Source organism: Nicotiana tabacum, chromosome 10 (assembly GCF_000715075.1).
Source record: "Nicotiana tabacum cultivar K326 chromosome 10, ASM71507v2, whole genome shotgun sequence".
In the NCBI taxonomy this organism is placed as follows: domain Eukaryota; kingdom Viridiplantae; phylum Streptophyta; class Magnoliopsida; order Solanales; family Solanaceae; genus Nicotiana; species Nicotiana tabacum.
In genome coordinates, this window is record NC_134089.1 from 106,323,165 (window position 1) to 106,348,613 (window position 25,449).

Here is a 25,449-nt window from a genome sequence, read left to right on the forward strand (position 1 = left end):
AACTAAATACTAGACTAGGATGTGCGTCTCCTATGAATAAAACCAAGAAACTTTGACTAGCAAATGCGTATGCTAAAAATAAAACCTGAATGACCCAAACTAGGAAGTGCGTCTCCTAGGGATGAAATCTCAATTGTGAAGTGTGTCTCCTAAAGATTTTTAGAAACTTAGGCTTGAAATCTCAATGATTCCATATCTGGCTGGAATCGAAAGGATTAAGGATGATGGTGCTAGGGTTTGAGAGGGTGAAAGGTAAGGAGATGAGAGGATTCAATGACGCGGGTGGTGTAAAATGGCTAGGGTTTGGGGAGGGTAGGTAAATTAAAAAGGAACGGATGAATAAGGGTCGTTGATCTATCAAGATCAACACCCAGGATTAAAATGGGAAATTTGGGTCGGGTAAAAAAAACGGGTGCTGGGTTAGCATTAGTGGGTATTTGGGTATTGGGTGTTAGGATTTTGGGCTGGTGCTAGGTCCGAAAATTAATTAAGAAAAGGGCTATTATTTAAATGCCCAATTAAATCAGTAAAATAATTTATAAAAATTAATAAATAAATAAATAAAATGTCATTTGTGCATGAAAATGATTTAAAATAATTACTTAATATTATAAAAATATAAGAAGTTATTTTCTGTATAAATAATATAATTATGCATATATATGGGCTATTATTGCAAAATGTACAATTCTAGCCCTATATAAATGCAAATGTAATTACAAAAATGCAATTAAAATATTTAAGTACTATATGGGCATAAATGATGAGTTTAGGTGATTAAATCGTCATAAAAATAATATGAGGGATAATTGTTGGATATTTGTATAATAAAATACAGAAATGAATTGATTTAAAGCCTTTTACAATTATAGAAATACTTGTGCATATTTGTAAATGCGTGTGCACTATTTGAAAATATATGTGCATATTTTAAAAATATATGAGGGAAAAATTGGGTATCAACAACGTTGCGGTAGGAGCGGTTTTGGGGCAGAGGATTAACAAAATATTTCATCTGGTCTACTAAGAAAGCATAATGAAGAATGATGCCCAAGTCAATTATACTGTGACCGAAAAAGAGTTATTAGCCATAGTCTTTGCCATGTAAAAGTTCAGGCCATATCTCATGGGTACCAAAGTGATTGTGCACACTGATCACGTGGCACTCCATTATTTGATGACAAAGAAGGACTCTACGGCTAGGTTGATGTGAAAGATTTTTTTGCTTAAAGAGTTTGACCTTGAGATTATTGATTGTAAAGGGTGTGAAAATCAAGTGGCAAACTACTTGTCCCACTTGGAGAAGGAGGGGAGGCCCCATGATGGCCTCAAAATTAATTATTCGTTTTTGTATGAACAACTCATCTCTGTTTCTTTGAATAGTATGCCTTGGTTCGCCAATATGGCCAATTTTCTTGTGACCGGCGTTATCCCAAGTGAGCTCTCTTCTAACTAAAGGAAGAAGCTTAAACGGGACAGCTTGTATTATTACTGGGATAAGCCATATCTTTTCAAGATTTGTAATGATGGTGTGATCCGGAGATGTGTTCCAGAGGAGGAGCAAATGAGTATTCTTGATGCTTGCCATTCCTCACCCTACGGTGGTCATCATAGTGGGGCGAGAACTGCTTCATAGGTTCTTAGCTGTGGTTTTTATTGGCCTATTATGTATAAAGATGCTTGTCAGCTTGTTAAGAGATGTGATGAGTGTTAGAGAGCTGGTGGAATTTCCAAGAAGGATGAAATGCCTCTCACCACTATTCTTGAGGTTGACAATTTTGACGTATGGGGCATAGACTTCATGGAGCCTTTTGTGAGTTCGTGTGGCAACACTTACATTCTGGTAGCTGTTGATTATGTTTTCAAGTGAGCTGAGGCCGTGGATTTTCCCAACAACGAAGCCTGGAGTGTAGTGGTGTTTCTCAAGAAGAATATCTTCACACGGTTTGGCACTCCTCAGACAATCATCATTGATGGGGGTTCTCATTTCTGCAATAGGGCATTTGGTACCTTGCTTGCAAAGTATTGTGTCAATCACAATGTATCAACCCCTTATCAACCTTAGGCTAGTGGACAAGTTGAGGTCTCCAACAGGGAGATAAAGAGCATATTGTTAAAAACTGTCAGCGCAAATAGGAATAATTATTCAAGGAAACTAGATGATGCTTTTCGGCTTACCGAACTGCGTACAAGACTCTAATTGGTATGTCTCCGTACCGGTTGGTATTTGGAAAAGCATGCCATCTTCCGATTGAGTTAGAGCATAAGGCCATGTGGGCTTTGAAGCGGTTAAATCTTGAGTGGGATGTTGCTGCAAATCTCCAGGTAGAGTAACTCAATGAGCTAGATGAGTTCTGGTTGCCTATTCCAGCTCGTCCTTGTATAAGGACAAGATGAAGTACTTACATGACAAGTATGCTCAGAGCAAGGAATTCAAGAAAGGTCACTTGGTTCTTTTATTCAACTCTCGGTTACGACTGTTTTCGGGGAAGCTCAAGTCAAAATGGAGTGGCCCTTTTGAAGTGGTACATGTAAATCCATTTGGTGCTCTTGATTTGAAGAATAAAATGGTGAAGTTTTCAGAGTTAATGGGCACCGATTCAAACACTATCTAGGAAAATTTGATGACAGTCACGTGGTGGCCTTGATCAATTTCAAATGATGATGGTAACATGCGTCGTATCACGACGTCAAATCAGGCGCTTCTTGGGAGGCAACCCATGTGCTTTTTCCTTCTTTTTGATTTTCTTCTTAGCGTAGGATTTGTTTTGGACTAACCGGTTGTGAGATTTGTATAGGAATACTTTATGTAATACAGGACTAATACTAGAAAATTTGGCTAAGTATGTAATTGGACCATTGACCGCGCTCATAATTTCGCGGTCAGTGGAAGCTTTTTCGCGGGGGCGTGATTCTATAGCGGACGCGAACTTGGAAAGTCCAAAATGTGACCTCCCTGAAGTTTCCACCACGTTCGCGGTGGTATTTTTGCGGTCAGCGGACCTTATTCCGTGGCCGCGCCCACTTTTCCACTCTCAGCAGTGTTATGGAACCTGTAACTCTTCAAAACAGCCAAAAGCACAGACTGCGGTGGAATTTCGTGATTGCACCAGGTAAGTTGTTGTGGTCCCTCTCAGGGTTTCAGTATAAATAGGAAGGTCCCCCCTCCTTTTACACTTTTCACGCCCTTAACTCTCACAATAAATAGACTACTTTTCATCTTCTTCTAATCTGATCCCAATATCATAGCCTTAATCAGGAATCAGTTTCTACCACAAAATCAAACAACTGGTATATTCAAATCATCGCATTGCTTTTATATTTTTGCTTTTATTTTCTCTTAGTTTTAACTTCTTATTTGTAATTAGGGTTCGATTACTTCCCATAAGCTCAACATAGATGCTAAAACATTCATGTGGGTACTTGTTGTCTGTGCCTAATAGGGGATAGAGTTATTCAATTTACCACCTAATTGCCTAAATTGTATGCTAGTGAAAACCCTAGGTTGCCCGTTTCTTTTTTGAATTCTATGGTCGCGGCCGTAATTCTGCGGTCAGCAATCATCTAAAGTGTGGAGTTAAAAATAGTTGGCATTTCCGTGGTCAGCGGTAGAATTTCCGCGGTTAGCGGTCTACTTTACTAGGACAGCGTTGCAGCTTTCGCGGCCGCGCCCAAAATTTAGCTCTCAGCAGTGGTCAAACTTCAGAGACTGGGTAGTTTGAACCCCAGTCTTTCGCGGCCGCATTCATTTTTATGCGGACCGAGGTGCCCATTCGGTGGACGCGCTCCTTTTCCCGCTGCCAGCGGATCTTTGCTATTAGAAACACTATCAACTTTTCATCTGCTTTCCTTTGATGATTATTTTAACAACAATACTAATGAGCTTTCATTAATTGTGTATGCAGACAATGGTCTGATCTAGAGGCGCAGGTGATAAACAAAAAAGGAGGGTTGAATCCTCTCGAGGCAAGGGAAAAGGAGGACAAGGAAGGACCAAGTTACCACTAGCGATCCAGAAATGTATAGGGAAGCTGCGGAAAACCATCAAAGCTGCGGACAAAGCCACATCCCATTCTGAAGGAAGTAAGTATGTCCCTTCCCAGGAAGTTTCGGAAGGAGGCTCGGTAACAACCCATGTTCCCGCAGACTTTCATTGGAAATTCCAGTTGCGGTATGAGCTTACACCCTCTACTTCTTCTGAGTCATCTGATGGCTCAGAGGAAAGTTGTGAGGCTTCAGCACCAACTTCTCTACCTGCTACACCTTCGGCATCACCAGCGGATCATATTGATGTTGATGCTGAGATCCGTGACGATGGGAGGGGTGGTGACACCCGGACAGAAGGGTTGGAGAGATCAAGGAACCCTGTGGTATGGCAAGAACGATTTGTGAGTGATAAATCCTACCACAAGTTTTGGGAGTGGTGGCCTCAGAGGTCACTTACACTTGAGAGGGTCTTCATTGAGCGAGATCTGCTACCCCACATCCCTAATGTCAAGAGGCACTTCAACGAGAGAGTGGGGTGAAAGTTCTTCACCAGCAACTTACCAGATGCCAATGAAAATTTCGTCAAAGAATTCTACATTAATGTCGCCCACATCAAAAAGGGCACATTTTTAACCAAAGTCCACAATAGGAATATTAAGTTTGATGGCAAGATTCTAAATGACTATGTTGGGTTCAATAATGGGGATGAGTCCCTGTATCTAGAGAATGTGGCTATGGATGAGTTAGCCCGCCCTGGGACTACTTGAGTGTCCGAGTTTATTTATGGCATGAAACAACTCGCAGTATGGGTGTAGCTCTTCCTGGGACTACTCCAGCTTGGCTGACACCTGGGGTCTCGATCTACAGGAACACTCTGAGCTTTGAGGCGAAGGGGTGGGAAACTTTTGTGTGTAGTCGGTTAGATCCTACTAGGCATGGCAGTGATATGTCGGTCTCCCGGGCTATTATTGTGGGGGCTATCATGGCAGGATGCCCGATCAACGTCAGGAATATTATGGCCTGGGTGATTACCAGAGTGGTTGGCAAGGATGAGAGCTCATATCCTTTCCCAAACTTCCTCACCATGTACCTAGAGGATTAGGAAGTAGAAGGAAGGGACTTTGACACTAAAGTGAAACCAAAGAGGCCATTTTCCTGGTACAGCCTTCAGGGTCCGAACAACCCCAAGTCCAAAGGCAAAGCCACCACTTCCACTAGCCAGTCTGAAGAGCTAGGGGTGGTGGCCACTAGTTCCGAGCCTTCCACTGCCATGCCACATCCTTCCTCCTGACCATCTTCTTGTATTTTGACTTCAGTTCCTTCTTCATCAGCATACCATGTGACTGCACTGCGAGTTAATCAGACTCTATCCAGTATCAACAACTGGATGCAGGTAGCTACATCAAAGTAGTCTGTCTTATCCAGCAGTGGCAACTCAGTCAACTCTATTACAGCCTCAGGTGCTTGCTTTAGTGGAGGAACCATTCAAGGAGCTTCTAGACAACTAGAAGAATCTCCTGGACAACCAGAAGCTTATCATGGCCACTTTGGATGCTTAGGTAAAAGCAATCAAGGAACTGGCCAAACAAACGAAGAAGATGAAAAAACATCCGGCCTCAAAAGAGTCAGTAAAAGCTGCTGAGCAAGGAGGTTGAGAAGATTAGATTAGCTGGAGACATCCCATTGGACTTACTCTTTGAGGAGCCAGTTCCAGCAGCTCAGGCAGCACAAGCACCAGAGCAGGAAGCTGATAGAGAGCCCGTGAGAAGAGTGAGGATCCCCCAGACTGGGGATTTGGAGATTGAGATGAAGGACCTAGAGGGAGGTGACTCAGGCAAGCCACAGGACCCACCAACGACCCCATGCAGACAGAGGCATCATAGGGAGTTTTCTTTACTCTCTACTCTTCCCCTATTCTATTTTTGCTGATAACATTGAGGACAATGCTAATTTTTATTTGGGAGGTGGCCTTATTTTGATGATGATTTGGATAATTGGTCTGTAATAACCTTTATACTATTTTCCATTATTTTAGTGCTTTTTTTACTGTTGGTATGTATATAAAGTTACCTTTCCATGTATATATTCATTCTCCTTTTACGTATATTCATCTTAATCCCCTATTGTACATATTCAGTTTACTTTTCGTAGTTTACTTTATAACTTCTTTTGAAATTTTCATTAATAGTGTAGCTTCTTATTTCCTTTAGTAGTTTCTTTTTCAATTTATAGTTTCTTACTTTTACAAGTTTTCATGATCAATAAGACTTTAGTTTTCTTAATGCTACGGTTCTTTTCAAAGGTGAAATTTACGTGAACCGAGTGGCTCTTCCTGATGATGGATGGCGTGACAATCTTCTTAAGGGTTTGAGTCCGTTTTCTTTATGTTTTTGGGAAAATAGTAGTAATGAATAAAGGTGTCTCAGGAAAAGCTTTACTTGGGCCTAGCACATTTACCTTTGATCTTATGGTTTGAAACAAGTTGATTTGCAAAGAATGGTTCTAGTTGTGACCTTTAGCCTCTTGTGTTGACTAAACCATCATCGAGTGGTTATTCAGAGCCATTTGTGTTGCTCAAACTTAGCTAGGGTTGTTGTGAGCCCTCGACTTTGTTTTCTTTAGCAATCCAACAGCTTGTGAGGTAAGGTATTGATTTGTAAGTCCAAGTCCCGTGCCAATAAGTCTAGAACTTGCCCTGAATGTTTGTCTAGGCGAAATTCAAAGTGTAGCTCGACTTGAGAAATGATTATACGCTCTCCTTGATCCAAATTGAAACTTGAAAGCATCCATATCCCACCAAATATGATATCCCTTGTCAACCCCGTTGAGCCGAAGCCCTTGTTCTTTCAATAACCATGATACAAGCCTTTATGCGTTCTAAAATGACCCTCTCTTGGCACCCAATCTTTCCTTAGCACGATTGGAAAAAGCACAAGTTTGGGGGGAGAGACGAGGAATGTAAAAGTGATAAAAGGTACAAAATGAAGAAAAGGGAAGGCAAAAGAAAAAGAAAGAAAAGCCAAAAAGTCAAAAAGAAAGTGAATAATATAGAAAAATGAAGGGATTCAATAAAAGCAATGATGAAAGGCTTGGAATGATTAGAAAGGAGAAAAATGATTGTCATGAACAAGAAAGAGTGACAGTGTGTCTCTCTAGTCACCTAAGGAAGAAGAAAATGACTTAAAGAGTCAAGAAAGTGTGAGCCGAAATGAGAAAATGAAGTGCTTAAGGAAAGATGAAACCTTCATAAACTGATATATCCTACCTTGAACCAAAATCCTTCATTACATTCCCGCAAAAAGCCCTATATGATTTCGAGTTGAGTGAGCTTACATTAGTGGTGATTCACATGAGGGGCAAGCTTATGGTACTTAGAGTCGGACTTTGTGACCTTCCTTTGAGAGAGATGAGTGTACTTTTCCACAATCCTTGTTCTTAATGCTATAATCTAAAGTGAGATTTGCTTATGGAGAGTAGAGGAGAAAGAGTTTGGGCTCCACAATGACCTACGTAGTAGAGCGAGCTTCTTTGATGAGTTAATTCAACTCTTAATGCTCTTGTGTCTCACTAGAGCCATGGTGCTAAAAAGGTTGTGTGTTGTTGATAATACATTTGTGTTGAGGGTAATTGTTAGTCCCAATTGATGCCTGATGAAGTCACCTTAGAACGCTGAAATTTTCCTTTCATTTATCTTGTGGAGGTGGGAATTACTTTATTTGCTTGAGGACAAGCAAAAGCTTAAGTTTAGGGGAGTTGATAACTATAGATTCTAGTCTATTTTATGCTCTCTTTTGCTTAGGTTTTGGATAAAAAATGTGTAAAAGTATTCCCGAAAACTGACTTATTGTGCTTGTTTGTAGGGTTTGGTCAAAATGAGCAAGAAAGCCATAATCAACTCATGAAGGAGTTAAATTTGCACAAGTTCAAAGCTGACATAAAAGCGCTGACTACGAAGGAAAAGAGCGTCCGCAGAAGGTCCACCACTGAAGCGGCCACAATTATGTGGTCTGCGGAATTGAGATTCAAAGAAGGTATTTTGGATACAGCAGAGACCGCTAATCGCAATGAAATAGAGCTTCCGCGGAATACCTGATGTGGCCATAGTGGTATTTCTACTGAGAGCGCTGATTGAAGTTCAGAGACTCTGCAAGTTGAGCTTGACTGTGGAGCGCGGTCCACATCCAAATTACGTGGCTGCGGTTGATGCTAATGCAGAGGTGGTGGTTTTTACATTGTCCACGAAATCAAGTCCAAGCCAAGCACAATATTGAGGAAACGCGGTCTGTGCTTGTTTTTGCATGGCCGCGAAAGTTACGCGTTGAGGCACCTAGTATTTCGCTGACAGCAGAACCTCCATAGGGGTATTTTTGTCCAGTAATTTTAGTTGTGTATAAATAGGTCTTTTTCATATTTTTAGGTTATCTTTTGTATCAGTGAGCTGGTGAGCAGCCGTACTTTACTATTTAGAGTAATGTTAGAGCAACTTTAGCTTATATTCTTAGATTTTACTGTTGTAATCAGCTTATTTCATCTCCATCTTTGATTTTTACCTTGATTATGAGTAGCTAAACCCATTAGGTAGGGTTGTAACCCAACACTAGTGTGAGTATTTAATGGGTCTTCAACTTTAGGGCTTAATTGTTTATGGGTTAGTGATATTTAGCTTGATTCATACTTTAATTGTAGAATTAGTGGTTGCAAACACTGATCCGTGCCTTTATGACTTACTCTTCTTCAGAAAAAGAGATAAAGTCTCGGAAAATTAGGCTAACAAGGAATTGGAGTGCATTCAAAAGATTGATAGCCCCAATTAAAGGGCTAAACCTAGAGATAGTAATACCCGACTTGAGCCAATTTTACTTGCATTGTTTGAACACCCAATTAGGCTTGAGAAAGCCAATTAGGGCAAATTAACTCAAACTACCAAGAGGTATAGAGTGAGTAATTATGTGTAAAGGTTATATCACGACCCCAAATATAACAAGCGTGTCCTAAATTTTAGATCCCATTAGATACTCACCTAGGTATAAATCACTTCCCTAGTGCTTTTTATCAATTGAGAAAACTCTTACAAAAACATTGTACTTAGATTATTTTCAATAATCAATAGCAGTAAACGTAGCATAGAAACAAATCCAAGCATGGTTAGAAGTGCAATTAAAAGCAACACACGTAGCTAGATTAGATAGAAACCCAACTCCTACCAATATTAACTCCCTGTGAAAATCGATCCCGACATTTCGGGTAAAAGCTGCATCGACCACTCCTCGCCATTGTATATTGATGTAGGGTTTGAGCCGATCAGGGGGTCGGAATCACCACCTCTTTATCTTTCCAATGGCAATCTTTCTTCACCTGCTCAAGGTCACCCTTAGTTATTGAGCATATATATCTTGACATTGGCTACTCAAAAGATGGGAAAAGCTTTGAAGATTTGCAGATAAACTTGAAGAACTCAAAGGGAATTTGAAGATTAGTACAAGAAAAATTCAAAGTAAAGTTTGAGGAAGTGAGAAGAAGACTTACTTAAGGATTCACGGCGACGGTTCAAAGGCACTGGTGGTCGACCGTCAACTGACGCTCATTAATGATTTTGGGAACTGTACCGATGGGATATATCGGTCCCTTCAGTCACTTACGTCACGAGGATGATGTCATGATCGGTCGAGGTACAAAATAGAATGCTCAGTTCATTTTTTCTCATTACATTCCAAGAAACGAGGGCGTTATCAGTATACAGTTAAAATCGGGCCTAGTAGATTTTACTATTTAATCGAGATCAGAGAGTTGCATCGAGGGTCAGCCTCGTAGTGGAGCAGATCACAGTAACGAAGACAAGATATCTAGTTCAAGAATCGATTACCTGCCGAGATCAAGGCCGGCAACGATCGAGACCAAACAGGGTAGACTTCGAGCAAAGCACAATAACAGGAAAGCGAGATATCCGTGACTGGTCGTAAATCATGGTGAGAATCTCGGAACAGAACAAATCAAAGGCGATCATTTAGGATAATCATGGGATTTACTTCCATAATTAGAATTGTACCATAGATAGGATTCCTCTACTATATTAAGAGGATTCTAAATACTTTGTAAACATCTTACATTCACGCATATCAAAGCAATACAATACTTTCTAGCTTATATTCTTGTTCATCAGTTAGTTTGTTTCTTAACTATTTTTGGGCACTGATCAGTTTGAGGGCAATCAAGCTCGAGGGATGAATCACGTTGCAAGACTGGTTTGCTTCATCTAATTATTAATCTATACTGTTAATCTTTATGTTTATCAATTGGTATTAGGTAAAATCACGTATCCTTAAAACCACATTATAAGTTTAATTGTTATCCAATTTTTACGGTAAATAATGGCATTAATCTATAAATCCAAAAGCTGATGGATTACATTTATGGTATCTGAAAAGGACAAAGCTAATTGATTGAGCTCATGGTTCTCAACCCACTTCATTGACCACAAAGCAATATCCTTGGACGATTAGCAGCTAAATTGAGGTGAAAACAAATTCAGTCTCAATGTTTTGGGTCTCTGAGGCTCAATTTGTGTACATAAATAGAATAACCGGACATTGAAATGATGCTAATAAATTTTTGTTGTTTCAATGCAATCTCAAACTTGACAAGTACATTTCTGTCTAAACCATGTATATACCTAAAGTAAAGATAGCCTTTTCGATCAGTGGTGATAGTTAAATGTAGCACTGAGTTTGGACATAGGCTAGTTTTGTTGTCAATTCTAAACGAAAGAAAATAAAATATTTTTCAACAGAATTTGGTACAATTTCATTTACTAGGCTAACCATGTGAATGCTAGAAACATGAACTTGATCATATCATAGTAGTAGGATGATGTTGGGCATATTTCTATATGTTTTGATATTACTTTACCTATGTTTTAAATGCTTTTTGTTGCTATTTGGTGTTAAAAATGCCCAACATGGTTTAATTATTGGTTTTATGACTAATTGATATGTATGTGATGATTTAGGGTGTTTGGAGAGCAAACATATGAAGAAAAGATGCTCCAACTAGAGGAAAAGAGGGTGGATGCGTCGCATCCATCCTTGGAAAGAAGGTTACTTGATGCACCCTTAACACTGAAGTCGGCCCATAGCACAGATGAGATGGAGGAACAAAGGGTGGATTCATCAATCCCTGCATCAATCGCATGCGAAGCTGAAAAGCGGAGGACGAGATGGATGTGAAGCATCCACCCCAGCATCAATCCTTGAAGCAGATTCGGACTAGGATTAGGAGAACTTTGGCCCACGACTTTTGTACGCAATATATAAGCCAAAAACACCTCTTTTAGGTCATATAACATATTGGGAAAGGAGAAAAAGCCACGACAAAGCTTGGGAACTACGGAAATTGTCTTGAGTTCTTACTTTTTCCTTCTTTTATTGATTTTTATGGGTTCTTGGGAATTACTTGAAATTGTTACTATGAGCATGCATGGCTAAGAACCCTATTGTTATAGGGTCATGGGTGAAACATGAATGTTAATGTTTAAAGTTTAATTTGACGAAGTTGATTTTATCATATTGGGTTGTTTATTTAATTCTATTTTTAATTATTCTGCTGAGTAGCTAACACTAAAATACTATCTACGAATCTAGAGTTGAACTCAAAAGTGGAAACTTTACATTGCATATAGAATTAAATAGAGCAAGTTCTTGAACTCCGGGCATCAGGGAACGGATTCGCAATTAGGATAAACATATACCTAATTGTCTTGCTTGGTTGAAATATAGAAAGTATAAATGCATTTTTGTTAATCTTAATTCCATAGACATATAGGCATTAAGTTAGCTTGAATAGGCGAGTAAGAATTCGACAGATTCTTATGAGCAATATCAACCATGTCAATCAATAATCCAGATAAATCAATTAGTCATTTTAAGCCAAGAACGCAACACGATTGTTAGCTAACTCGTGACCCTGGAATATTCTCTCCTGCTGATTGTTATTTGAAATTGCTATTTGTTCGGTTGATTTCTAGTTAATTCATTGCTTGATAGTTTTAGGTAGTGAATTAGTCACCTCTATATTTTGTGAAAAATATCTTGAATCGATAAGTTAATTGAGTTTGAACCAGTCAATAGTTAATCATAAGTTTTCATGGGAATGATACTCTACTCACTACTTTACTTGAGGATCGTGTATACTTGCGTGTGCATTTGGCCGCAACAAATTTTTGGCGTCGTTGTCGGGGACTTAGAAATTAGCTACTTGACTGCATTGAGCTTTCATTAGTTATTTATTCAAGTTTTAATTTTCGGTTTACCTTGTTTGTGTTAACACAGTCTCTTCTCTTGAATGCGGAGGAGTAGAAGCGCAAACAATATTCTTCCTCTTGATCCTGAAATTGAACAAATACTTTAAACAGTGAGGAAGGAAGTCGAGCTAGAACTAAACTAGAAGGAGAGTTGGACATCATAGTTCAACCATAGCCAATATAGATGGCAGGTATTGAAGAGAGTGCGGTGATTGAAGCCGCAAGGCCCACTCTTGCTAATATGACTCAGGCTATTATGAAGCCTGAGATCACAGGGCATTTTGAACTCAAACAGTACATGGTATAGCTGATTCAGTCCATAGGGCAATATGTGGGTCTATCTCATGAAGATCCGCATAGGCACATTAAGAATTTCTTGGAAATTATGGATACTTACAATTATCCGAACGTTTCTAAGGACTATGTCAGGCTGACACTTTTCCCCTTTTCACTGCTTGGGGAAGCTAAGGAATGGTTGCAAAAGGAGCCCGCAAACTCAATCCACACTTGGGATGATCTAGCAAGGAAATTCTTAATCAAGTTTTTTTCCCACTAAGAAGACAAAGTCATTGAGGAGTCAGATTCTTGGGTTCGAACAATGGGATGGCGAGACACTTTGTCAAGCGTGGGAATGATACAAGAAGCTACTCATAAACTGCCAACATCATTGCCAGACTGATGAGGTATTGGGTCACACTTTTGTTGATGGTCTAGATGATACATCAAACATGAATCTTGAGTCAGCTTGTGGGGGTAGTTGCATGGATAGACCGTACAGTGGAATCCAACTCTTACTAAATAAATTCACTACTAATGATCATAATTGGCAAGGAGATAGGAATTCATGAAGGGCAATTAAACAGAAGGAAGCCAGGTTGATTGAGCTTGATGACGTTTCAGCCATGAGAGCCGATATAGCAAAATTAGCAAATCAGATGAATAGAATGACAATGCAACAAATACAACAGATGCAACATGTACAACAAATGTCTATTTGTTGTGAACTATGTGGTGATAGTCATATAAGTGACATGTGCACCACGAATTCTGAATCTGTATACTATGTGGGGCAACAGAGCAAAGGTCTAATGAATCAGAACACACAATATGGGAACACTTACAACCCAAATTGGAATAATTATCCTAAATTCTCATGGGGTTGAAATCAGTCGCATCAAAATTGTTATAGACCCCAAGGAAATTTCAATCAACATCAGAACCCACCCCAACAAATAGAAAAGAGTACAAATGACTTGCTGAAGAAGTTGTTGCTTGACAATCAACATCTCAGGACCGATTTTAGAAACCTTGAGAGGCAAATGGGGCAATTAGTAGCAAATCAAAATACTAGACCTGTTGGAGCTCTCCCGAGTGATACTAAGCCTAATACTAAGGCTCAAGTCAATGCGGTTACCTTGAGAAATAGAAGAGAATTAGAAGAAGTTCCAGAGAAAAAGAAGTATATAGCTAGACCTAAAGGAGAATTAGTTCCTAAACCCGTTAAGGAGAATAAGAAAGAAAAGCCAGAAATTGTGATAAGGCCACCACCTCCATTTTCACAAAGACTTCAAAAGCAAAAAGATGATGCTATATACAAGAAATTCTTAGATATTTTGAGCCAAGTGCATGTGAATTTGCCATTGGTGTAAATTTTGTAGGAAGTGCCTAAGTATGCAAGGTATCTTAGGGATATTTTGACAAACAAGCGAAGATATACAGAGTTTGAAACAGCTGCACTTACTGAAGAGTGCAGTGCTAGAGTTCAAAGTAAACCTCCTCCTAAGTTGAAGGATCCTGGGTGTTTCACAATTCCTCTATCTCTCAAAAAACAAGATGTTGGTAGAGCCCTATGTGATTTAGGGTCTAGTATAAATTTGATGTCATCCTCTTTGTTCAAGCAACTCGGATTGGGGTGCTTAAACCTACTATAATCACTTTACAGTTGGCTGATAGATCACTAGTTATGCTAGAAGGAATTATTGAGGATGTGTTAGTTTGAGTGGGAAAGTTTATTCTTCCTGCTGATTTTATTGTTCTTGATTATGAGGCAGATGAGGAAGTACCTATTATTATGGGGCGACCATTCTTAGCTACCGGTGGAGCACTTATTAATGTTAGGGAAGGAAAGTTGAAGATGAGAGTTCGCGATGAGAAAATCACTTTTAATGTGTACAAGACACTTAATATCCCTAAGCATTATGAGGACTTGTGCATGACTACTGTGGTAGAACTGAAGCGGATAAAACAAAGTGCTTATGCGAATTGTAGTAATTCGGATGGGACAACTGAATTAGAAGAGGTGGTGTTGCAAGCTGAGTGTGTAAGGATGATTGAGACAAGAGCCAGAGATGAAATAAGAGACCTTCTGAGAGTGTGTAAAAAGGCTAGGCTTAATGGGAGAAAGAAGAAGATAAAGCGCCTAGCATGAACAGAGTAGCAGTGTCGTGCCGCAATGTTAAATTAGGCGCTTGTTGGGAGGCAACCCATCTTTACTGTTTTCTTTTGATTTTTTTTCTTTATTATTATTGTAGTATTTGTTTTTGTTTTATAGGATTATAAGAATAGGAACCGCAGCCATTGAAAGTGTGCAAAAGTGAGCTAGTCGGTTGGAACTAGTGTGAGGTACCCACACAAAGGACGAAGCCTGGGGGAAGTCTGAGTACCTCGTGAGCTGCTATTGCTTTGGCCTTTGGACTACCAGGGAGTCTCTTTTACCCTCTTGTTATTTATAGTGTGCATTGAGGGCATTGCACAATTTTAAGTGTGGGGTGAGGAGATTGTTTGGGTGAGTTTCTGTGCTAGCGTAGCTTAGTACTCGTTATTATTGTAGAGTTGATAGTTTATATGAGTCCACCAAACTATAGAGTACTTGGTCCTATATGCGATGATGCTGAGAATGCTGTAAAAACTGAAAGTAAAGAAGACAAGGGATTTTTATGTGGAAAAATCCCACACAAGGGGATTAAAAAACCACGACCTACTCTTGTAGGCTTTTAACTTCACTAACTTTCAATCTCCCTATTACAAGCCACTTTGCAAAAACCTTATTTTAAAGACTTCAACAAACTTGTGATGCACCCACCACAAGCCACTCTATAACTATCCTAGTTATAAAGGCTTTAAGCTTATGACTATTCCTAGTCACAACATAAACTCGGAAGTTTACGAATTTTGGTTTGTTCCTAAGACAATCTTCTAAGAAAGCAAACTAGGAAATACAATGAAGAGCAAATAACAAGATTACAACTCAACTACGGATGTACATAAACTCATTAAGAAACTGATCCTTAGTGGAGTCGTCTTCTTGTTCTTGACACCAGTGACTTTAATGACGAATGAATACTATTGTTGCTTGAGAGAATACCATTGAATGCACACAAATGGTGTGTCTTACACCAGGTTGTTTTATCACAAAAGATATCACAATAAATAGTGATGTCAACTCTTTGGTGCACACTTCTTCCTAATGAGAAGTGACTGTTGTACTATCTCTACAGCCACTTCTGTGCAGTCACGTTCCAGCTGGATAGTCGGCTTGTACTTCTGTCAGAACACACCAATGGACCAGGTCCTAGTTGTGTTCCTCTTCTGTGACAGTTGCTTTGGATATAGTCATTGTCTTGTGCTTGTACATTTGACTTGTACTTCTGTCAGAGAACCCTGAGGGATTAGGTCCCTGTTGTGTTTCTCTTTATAATGTTTGCATATAGTCATTGTCTTGTGCTTGTGCTGGAGACCCCTGAGGGACTAATTCACCAGGTCCCTATTGAATTTCCTCCCTGTGGTCGTTCATTCATTTGCTGATTTTAAGACTTTGACCAGGTCACATAAAATGTATACCCTGTGGGCTAAGGTTCTCTGTCTGGTTCTTCACAACAAGTTTGTTAGATTATCAAAACATACGAAGCATAAGGCCATGATATTGAAAACCCATCAATTTTCTCCTTTTTGATGATGACAAGTTTAGGTATGGATAGTATTTGTTTAGATCCAAAATAACCAAACAAGATACCAGAACTACACATAGTTCCCCCTTAATCTCATATCTCTTTATAAGATACTAGAACTACACATAGTTCCCCCTTAATCTCAGATCTCCTTTTCCGTTTGATTTCCCCATTACACATAGTTCCCCCTTAATGTCAGATATCTTTTTCTTTTTGATTTCCCATTAATTCCATGAACTGATTGGTTCCCCCTTAATCTCAGAGCTTCCCCACTCACACCCCTGAAATATTCTTCCCCCTTTTGGCATCATTAAAAAGAGCACAAGCAGGTAATCAACATAAAGAAGTTTTACACAGCTAGCTCACGCCATATATGTGCACACAACATGACAGAAAATAGAAGCCAGAGGAACACCTTATTGACCAGTTCAAAGAGAAGTTGATACTCAAGAAGCAATATCTTTTTATGCACATGTTCCCCTTGTTGAATAGCTTGCTCCTTCATGATGGCTCTCCTGAAGTTTACACCACAAACACCCTTAATTGAGGACATACCTTCCCACGGAATTTTGAGAACCTTTCCAAATGTTGAATCATCGAGTACAATTTCTACACTATTTACGAGCGCACAAATATGATCCCCCTCGATAGTGAAAAGAGATGCGTAAAAAGTTTGTACTGCATCTTCATACACCAGAGGCATTCTCCCTTCAAACAACTGTTCCCATTGTTGAAATTCCACAATCTCCAACATTTGTCTCATGCATGCCATCTCCGAAATTGCTGAATCAAATGTACGACCCCATAACACTTTTTGAGTTCTTAATCTCTACTGCCAAAGACCACCATCACAGGGCATGGACCTCAGTACACCAGGTTCTTTAACAGTTTCCCATTTTTGCTCGCTAGACCCTTCAGCAAACTTTATTTTCCAACTTGCTATCCCAATAGTATTGTCCTCAGACACGGCTAGCTCAGTTTGGCTCCGTTTAAACTTGTTGTTGTCCTTCAGGGATAACCCTTTTTGTTCCTCACTACTTTCATCGAAGGCCTTTTTCATAGACTTTTGAGCCTTCATAGATTGTTGTACTAAGGAACCAGGTTCCCTTGGAGCATCTTTGTCAATCCAATTTACTGACACACTCTTATTAATGACAAAATCCTTTGGATTCATTTTCCTCTTTTTCCTTGTCTTGACACTTCTCTTACTTTTCTGTAATGTGGATTCAAAAATCTCTTGCTACTGTGACCTGATAGTGGGTGATTTAGAGGAAGACTCTACGAGTTTAGAGTGAATAGGAAGTGCAGGAGTGGGTTTGCATGGAGGAGAATCAGGTTCATCAGAAGGTTTTTCTGAGAATATCTCATGAGCCAAGGACTCGAGGAGTGTTGTGGTTTTTAAATCTTTTAAGAATGGAATTTCTTCCCCCTGGTACTCAGACGAGAGATATGCTCCTTCATTCATCTGACTCTCAGCAGCTATAGCCATGATGTTATGCGCTGCTTCTTTTTCTGGTGACTCTTTGAGAGTCACTAAGTCCAACATGGAGGAGTTCAGATACTGATCAGGATCATCCTCAGGGGCTTCTAACACTTGAGGAGTAAAACCTCCTGAGTGTTTTTTGATAAGATCATTGGAGTGACAAGACATAGGGTTTTCAAAATGATGGTAAATAGGGTTTATCAGAAAAGGGAATACTGTAGGAATGGAGGAGGATCCAAGAGTGGGTAAGGTAGTAGAAGGCGTGAAATAGTGATGCTTTGGGGATGATTTCAAGGATAATAAGGAAGTGGGAGCAGTGTTAATGGTGGGAGAATGAGACGATTGTTCGATCGCTATTAGAGGAGTACTTGGTAGGCGAGTAGAGTGAGAGAAAGAGATGACGAGAAGATCTCAGCTATACAAAGGAAATGAAGGTTCATGACTTGTCGTGAGAGAGAAAGAAAGTTTTATTGGAAGAAGTGCTAATGATGAGAAGAGAGAGAGAAACAGGTTCTAAATAGTTCTAAAAACGGTGATAGGTTTTTGGGAAAGTGTTGTCGTGCAGAGGGGATGAAGGGATTTGATAGACAACACATGACATGTAGACTTTGAAAAGTTGGATGATGTGGCAGTTGAGTTAATTTTGTTAAACACAAAAAAAAATTGTTTTGAGAAGGCATGTAGAATAAGCACATTACTACTAACCTAAGGTACAAGAACATGATGCCGGATCAATCATTTTTGAAAAAGATTTTTAGCAGCTCCTCCCTCGCAGTTCAGAACTGTACCTTTAGCTTCTATGATCGTCATACGTGTTTACCTACAACGGTATTGATGTGAGTTAGGCTTGGTCAGAAAACACTTTAGCTAACTTTACCTGACGGTGTCTTGCATAGCCAGTTGATAGAGGATCGGGTTCTTCATTAGACTCTTATGACCCTATCTTCACCTTGTCTGATCCAGAATATTCTCTACTCAAGGCTTTGATACAGATATCTGGAATTTGGTCTTCTATTCTGCAAGACTTTCCACAGATCAACCCTTTCTTCATATTGACCCGCAGAAGATAATCTCACCCTTCAATGTGCTTGGTCCTCTTGTTTTGAGATTCTTCTTCAGTTATTGACGAGGCCATTGAGTTTTGCTTATTTGTCTCCCACATAATGAGGCATGAGTCATGACAAGTGAACCGTTCCAGAAGTGCTTTTCCTTTCCACAGAAAAACCTGCATAGTTAACATCATCATATCCAACGGGATTAAAAACACTGTCACCTGAGGGGTAACACAGGACCAGGTCCTGAGTTCCATTAAGGTATCTCAAATTTCTATGGGCAGCCTTCAAGTAGGATTCCTACGGACTTACACTTTGGATTCTATTCAGGAGTGGAGATATAGAAGGGACTAAAGAAAAAGATTTTTTTTAAAATACTTATCTAACTCTAGAATAAAAGAAAGTGATTGAATTGTCACGCAGATGGGAGCCTTTGTGTTTCCAATTTGAGACTGAAGTTTGATTGGTAGGGGAGATTTGGAGGTTAATCTAAATTCCCCACACTTTGTGTTTTGTTGCTTGTGGAGTGCCATGAGCTGCATCTCTACTTTTCCTTCAGCTTCAGTGGTAGTATATGATGTACCAGGTTCCTATAAGACGTGGAGGATGATGTTGCATTGTCTTTCGCCAGTCTCCTTCATCTTACTCATTTTATCAACCTCCTTATTTGATGCCTCAGATATTTCCCAGGGACTAGAGTTGGTTCAGCATATTGATCATCATCGTTTCTTCCTTGGCTAAAGGAGGTGACTTGTTGAATACCCCATGAGCACGTCCTTCCAATGAGTGTACCCTGTGTTGGAGACTTTGAGGCCTTGATTTGTGGAGAGTACCCCAGAAAGATTCCTTCGCTCGTATTTTGCATTGAACTTCCTAAGTTGATCCTTCCTGTTGTCGAGAACATGGCATTTTCAGTCAAGATGGTTCTTAGATGAGTTGTCTTTTAGTAAAGAGGGCATTTTCTTCCGTCTGGCAGCTCATGGTGGGTTTTGATTCAGGAGGGACCTAATCAGACACCTGTTCACCAAGTAGAAAGCAATATTTACTACTTTTTGCCAAAATTTCTTGGCGATTCCATAGTCGATGAGCATTGTCCATGCCGCATTTTCCAGTTCTGTTCTTTCCTTCGGCAATACCATTTTGTTGTGGTGTCCTTGGTGTTGAGAAATTGTACGTGATCCCTTCTTTTCTTTTTTTGGTTTTGCTTGAATCCTTTTGGCAAGAACCATTAACACCTCGAGAGTCTCCTCTTGTTTGGTGAACCCATGTCCAGGTGACTCTTGAGTTTGGCAGACCACGGATCAGGTCCTACTGAGTTAATTTATTTGGAGATGAGAAGCTTGTATATATCAATCCTTCATGCCAAGGTTCCGACTTCACCCATCTTATACCACTAGCTTATGGAGATTCATAGTTAATCGGAGTGGATATTCTTGTTTCCTTTGTCCACTGAGACCACTTGGCCAGTTATCAGATTGGTGACTGTACTTTTCTGGCCATTCAAATAGTACGCGTTCCCACTTGAGTGCCAAAATAACCTTTCCAACTTTTCATTCACTGAGAATGTACCCTCTACTTCCTTTTTAAGGATACATTCCCTTCCTACAGGGCTTTCAGTGAGAAGAGATACATGATGTTTTCAGTTGCGTGCTTTTAAGCATCCACAGTCCATAGTCCATCGCAGTCCACTTCCTCTCATTGTTCCCTGCTCATGCAAATCAAGGATTAGATTTAGGAACCTAAACTAGTTTGGGTCCCTTGTTATGATAGAAAGGATAAATGAGGGCTTTCCTAGTCCATGCAGGCAACACCCGCTTCTTGTGAGTTGTACTTGGTCCTTTGTTAGTAGTCACTTTATCAGTAAACACTTTGTTTTTCTGAGCAGACTGAACCCTGGCCGGGCAATTTTCTTTAAAATGCCCATTGTTCCCATAGTGGATACATAGCCAGTTATCAGGTACAGTGACATACTTACTGTGAGGGTTGTAAGGAGTTTTCTCCCTTTTGAACCCGATGCCCTGCCTATTACCACTATTGTTAAGATACATGGTAGTGACAACATCTAAGGACCAGGTCCACTTTAGAGATTTCTCAAGATCAATTCTTACTTTCTCCAATTCAGCTTGAAGTTGCTGATTCTTCTCGAGTTCACTATAGAGATTGGTTTTTACAACAATTAACTCCTTTTCAAGCATGATGTAAGTCTCACTGGCTACTTCTTTCTCTTTTCCAAGACTCACATTCATATGTTCTCCATTGATTCCCTCAATGGTTTCCTTTAGATTGGTGCATATTACTAATAGGTCATCCCTTTCTTCTTCAGTAGTGGCAATTTTTTCTTCTAAGGTGTGTTTCTCATTGCTAAGACCTTCTATTGTTTCTTTTAGACCAACAACTACTACCATCATATTGTCTCTCTCATTTTCCACACTAGTTATTCTTTTATTCAAGGCTTCCTTTTCTTTTTCAAGATTAGCTATGGTCTCATTTAAGTCCACTACACGGACCACTAGATCATCTCTAGATTGTCCAGCCTCTTCTAGTTCTATGGTCAAGATCTCCTTATCATTTACAAGGCTATAATAGGCAACAATTAGGACATTAGCTAATAACCTTAGCTTCTTAGAAGAGTAGGATTTCAGATTTCTCTGAACATCCCTAAAGTTTACCTCATCGTCTTCATCTTCTTCTTCATCATCATCAGACTGAGCCATCAGCACGAATAGTGAATCATACTTCATTGCTTCAGTTTTCACTGCCATCATGGAACTGTTTTCTGCATCTGGTTCCCTTTTGGATTCACTAGAGAAGTCTCCCCAAACAGCAAGAGCCTACTTAACAATATTGTCAGCAGCAATTTTCGATTGAATCGTTTATCTGGAACCAAGTTCCTTTTTGCTGCTTTGTCAGGATTTTGCTTGTATTGCTCCTGTTTCGCGAGTGGGCAGTCTTTGATGAAATGCCCTGACTTTCCACATATGTGATAGATATCGTTGTTCCTTGTTTTACTTGAACTACCCCACTTTGGTATGCCACCATTTCTTCGAACCATCTTTTGAAATCTCTTAGTAAGATAGGCCATGTCATTATCTTCATCACTTGAGTCGTTGCTTTCAGCATTGAGTACCAGGTTCTTTTCCTTCTTGGGCTCTTTTCTTTCACTGTCTTTCTTTCTTTTCATCTCGTATGTCTTCAGATTACCAATCAACTCATCCATGGTCAGAGTTTGTAGATCTTTAGCTTCAGTGATGGCATTTACCTTAATTTCCCAAGAACCAGGTAGAACACTGAGGATTTTTCTTACAAGCTTGTTTCTGGGAATGACATCTCCAAGTGAATGAAGCTCATTTATGATGGAGTTGAATCTGGTGTGCATATCTTGTATAGACTCATCATCCTTCATCCGAAAGAGCTCATATTCAGTGGTGAGCATGTCGATATTGGATTGTTTGACCTGAGTAGTTCCTTTATGTGCGGTTTGTAGAGCTTCCCAAATTTCTTTGGCAGTATCACAAGTTGAGACTCTATTGTACTCATCAGGTCCTATGCTACACATCAAGATTTTCTTGGCACGATAGTTCTTTTCTACAACTTTTCTGTCAATGTCATTGTACTCTTTTCTACCTTTCGGCACCATTGGTCCTATTTCTTCAAGCTTTTCCATGGGAACATGTGGACCATCACAAATGATGTCCCACAGTTCTGAATCTTCTGACATCATAAAATCATGCACACGGGTCTTCCACCAGCCATGGTACTGACCATAGAATCTAGGAGGTATGTAGGTTGATTGTCCTTCCTCAAAGTTGGGTGGAGCAACCATTGAGATCCTTTCTAGGTGTTAACCTTTTAGAAAGAACCTGCTCTGATACCAAATGATAGTTTATATGAGTCCACCAAACTATAGAGTACCTGGTCCTATATGAGATGATACTGAGAATGCTGTAAAAACTGAAAGTAAAGAAGACAAGGGATTTTTACATGGAAAAATCTCACACAAGGGGATCAAGAAACCATGACCTACTATTGTAGGCTTTTAACTTCACTAACTTGAAATTTCCCTATTACAAGCCACTTTGCAAAAACCCTATTGCAAAGGCTTCAACTAACATTTGATGCACCCACCATAAGTCACTCTATAACTATCCTAGTTACAAAGGCTTTAAACTTATGACTATCCCTAGTCACAACATAAACTCTCAAGTTTACGAATTTTGGTTTGTTCCTAAGATAAAGCTTCTAAGAAAGCAAATTAGGAAATACAATGAAGAGAAAATAACAAGATTACAACTCAACTATGGATGTACATAAACTCATTAAGAAACTGATCCTTAGTGGAGTCGTTTTCTTGTTCTTGACACACCAGTGACTTCAATATCGGATGAATATTGTTGTTGCTTGAGAGAATATCACTGAATGCACACAAATGGTGTGTCTTGAACCAGGTTGTTTTATCACAATAGATAGTGATGTCAACTCTTTGGTGCACACTTCTTCCGAATGAGAGTGACTGTTGTACTATCTGTACAACCACTTTGTGCAGTTGCGTTCCAACTGGATAGTCGGTTTGTACTTCTGTCAGAATACACCAACGGACTAGGTCCTAGTTGTGTTCCTCTTCTGTGACAGTTGCTAGATGGTCACTTTCTGCTGCTACATTCCAGCTGTACATTTGACTTGTACTTCTGTCAGAGAACCCTGAGGGACCATGTCACTGTTGTGTTTCTCTTTATAATGTTTGTGTACAGTCATTGTCTTGTGCTTGTGTCGGAGACCCCTGAGGGACCAAGTCACCAGGTCCCTATTGAATTTCCTCCTTGTGGTCATTCATTCATTTGCTGATTTTCAGACTTTGACAAGGTAACATGAAATGTATACCCTGTGGGCCAAGGTTCTCTATCTGGTTCTTCATAACAAGTTTGTTAGATCATCAAAACATATGAAGCATAAGGCCATGACATTGAAAACCCATCAAGAGTTTTTGTTTAAAAAAAAATAAAATAGAAAATTGGACATTTCCCGACGATGGATCTCCTAGACAGCTTTCTTGAGGGATTAAGGTCCTCAGAAAAGCACAAAAAGATTTTTTTAACCTTGAGTAGTTAGTAAATGTAATCTATAAGGAAATAATCCTCCTTGGTTTTTCTTTGGCCATCGGTTTTTGTCCAAGGGATGAATGTTTTAACCAAGTATTAGTTTTTCTTTTTAGAGTAGTGTAGCATGTAAAGACTCATACTAAATTTAGCATATTCTGTGACTTGTCTGATATTAACAGAGTTAGACCTGAGCATGTGGATTATAACTTTCTCCATGAGTTCGTGAGGACTATTTTTGCCTTTAAAAGTTGAATAGCTTCTTCGTGATGCTTAGGCTCATTGTCTTGTCTCCTGTACTAAATGTTGTGTTGTGTGCATTAAAAATTGGGACTTAACTCAGTACTTGCTTTGATTGAAAATTGAAATGTAGTCATCCTAAGTGAATCATGTGCCAATGTGTGGTGAGATTTTTTGTATAAGTCTCGTATTGTACATTTGTGTCTAGAACTTGCACGGTATGTGAGTTGAAGAGAAATCCTAGGTTCTACTCGGCTTGAAATATGATTTTAGGCCTTCTTTGTTCCTTTTGAACTCTAATGCTACCAAAAATAAAATCTATCCCTAGTTAATCCTTTTGAGCCTATATACTTTTATTTTATACCCATATTACAAGCCTATAGCCTTTTTATTCTCAGTTGACATTGTTTTGATCATTTTACCTCTTAAAGCACTTTGATTGTGAGATGAGCACTAGAAGAAGTAAGAAGGAACTAAGTGTGGGGTGGCTTTTGAATGGAACCAATGAAAGGAACAAAGGTTCACTTATTTTGTAAAATAATACACCACTAGCGGAAATTGAAAAAAAAATAGTTGGGAAAAAAGAGAGAAAAATCTGGGGGGGGGGAAGGGAAAATAGAGATGAATAAATTGTTGTTTTATTCTTGCTAATGGGTATGGATTAAAGTAGTCCTTAAAGAAGAAGGGAATAATTTTGGGGGTAATATTGTTTATGAAAGTGAAGTGGATTGAAGAATTTGTGCTTAAAGTTGATTATGTGATGTGTTAAAGTGCTTAGGAGGTGCCACACCTCCTTTTTACTACCCCGGAAGGGTATAAAGGAGTTTTTTAAAATTTAAGTGACAATCAAATCGGGATTATTTATTTAAAATTCAGAGTCGCCACTTGAGATAGTTTATGGTGTCCCAAGTCACCGGTTTTAAATCTCGAATCAAGGAAAGTTGACTCTTATTTATGGTCCGCGAACACAAAAATTCAGGTGAGGAATTCTGTTAACCCAGGAGAAGGTGTTAGGCATTCCCAGGTTCCGTAGTTCTAGCACAGACGCTTAACTATTAATATTTGGCCTAATTATATGATTTATTACATATTTTAAACCTATTGTGCATTTTTAACTTTATAACCGCTTTTCGATTTATGGAATTTATTTGAACGAGTCACGATCTCGTACACTCGTTAATTTTATACATATTGTGAATCACGTCATATGAAATGCACCCGCGATTTACAACATGTTTATTTTATTATTATTAAAAATTGTGGTCGAGTCACATGAAATGCGCACTCGAATTTGGATTCGTTTGTTTTGAACATATTGTGAATCGCGTCACATGAAATGCACCCGCGGTGT